The sequence below is a fragment of the Protobothrops mucrosquamatus genome, unplaced genomic scaffold (genome assembly GCF_001527695.2).
Source record: "Protobothrops mucrosquamatus isolate PMUCROS unplaced genomic scaffold, P.Mucros_1.0 scaffold5104, whole genome shotgun sequence".
NCBI lineage: Eukaryota > Metazoa > Chordata > Lepidosauria > Squamata > Viperidae > Protobothrops > Protobothrops mucrosquamatus.
In genome coordinates, this window is record NW_015390979.1 from 24,031 (window position 1) to 25,642 (window position 1,612).

Genomic DNA, 1,612 nt, shown 5'->3' on the forward strand with positions numbered 1-1,612 from the left:
GGCTGGACTAGAAGACCTCCAAGGATCCTTCCAACTCTGTTATTCTAGTTACAAGACAATTCAGCTGGTATTCCAGGAGGGTGGGAACCACATCTGCTGCACATCTGCTGGTGACGATGAGGCATGGACATCTGGTACAATCTGTACATTGTAACAGTGTCGTGGCGATGTCATGAAGAATGCTATGTGATCACGGCTTGTGCTGCACAACTTCCAGCAACAACTTTACAGAATAATAGAATAGCAGAGTTGGAAGGGACCTCGGAGGTCTTCTAGTCCAGCCCTCTGCTCAAGCAGCAGACCTTACATCGTCCCAGGCAAACGGACGTCCAATCTTTTCACCCACAATTTCTGGAAGCCAGCTTTTCCGCTGATGAATTGTTCAGGAAATTCCTCCTTAGTTCCAGGTTGCTTCTCTCCTTGATGAGTTTCCATCCGTTGCTTCTTGTCCTGCCTTCGGGCGCTTTGGAGAATAGCTTGACTCCCTCTTCTTTGGGGCAGCCCCTGAGATATTGGAACACTGCTATCCTGTCACCCCTAGCCCTAATTTTCACTAGACAATACACAATTCTCACAAACCTCATTGCATGTTTTATCCTCCAGCCCCCAAATCATCTTTGTGGCTCTTCTCTGCAGCCTTTCTAGAGTCTCAACATCTTTTCTCGTATTGTAGTGACTACAACTGGACGCAGGATTCCAAATGTGGTCTTACCAAGTATGGGAAGGGCCTGTCCATAATGTCCATTAAGTGCAAAAGGATGTCAAGCTGTTAACTTCACATGTGCATTGACATTACCGTGCAAATAATATGAGCTACCATGGATGCTGTGAAATTAAAGCAAAATTAATGTAAGGATAATTTCTTGTCTGGATTATTTCAGTTTTAATGGACTTGTCTGTTATTCCAGGCAGATGTTGAGACAGACAGTCTGACACACTTAAAGTCCTATAGGAGGGTCTGTTAAATAGAGATTTCACTGTAATGAATTTTATTCCTTCTTTCTTTCCCTTCCCTTTCCATTCTCCTCTCCTTCCCCTTCTCTTCCTTTTCTCTCCATTTCCTTTCCTTTTCTTCCCTTTCTCTCCATTTCCTTTCCTTTCCTTTCTCGTCTCCTTCCTTTCCTTTCCTTTCCTTTCCTTTCCTTTCCCGTCTCTTTCCTCTCCCATCTCTTTCCTTTCGTTTCCTTTCCCGTCTCTTTCCTCTCCCATCTCTTTCCTTTCCATTCCCTTCTTTTCCTTCCCTTTCCCTTTCCTTTCTTGTTTCCTTCCTTCTCTTCTCTTTCCTTTCCTTCCATTCCCTTCCCTATCCTTTCCTTTCCTTTCCTGTCTTTCCTTCTCTTCCCTTTCCTTCCCTTCCCTTCCCTTCCCTTCCCTTCCCTTCCCTTTCCTTTCCTTTCCTTTCCCTTCCCTTTCTCATCTCATTCCTTCTCTTTCCTTTCCTTCCCTCTACTTTCACTTTCACTTTTAATCTTCCTGTTCTGAAGCTCCCGAAGTAGGCGGAAGGGCAGGTCTGTTATTTCTGAATGTCCGTTAAATGCAAAACTTATGTCACGGCATTAACTTGATTTCTGTTATTGCCAGTATTACGCAACAAGAATGGTTCAAGAAGGGT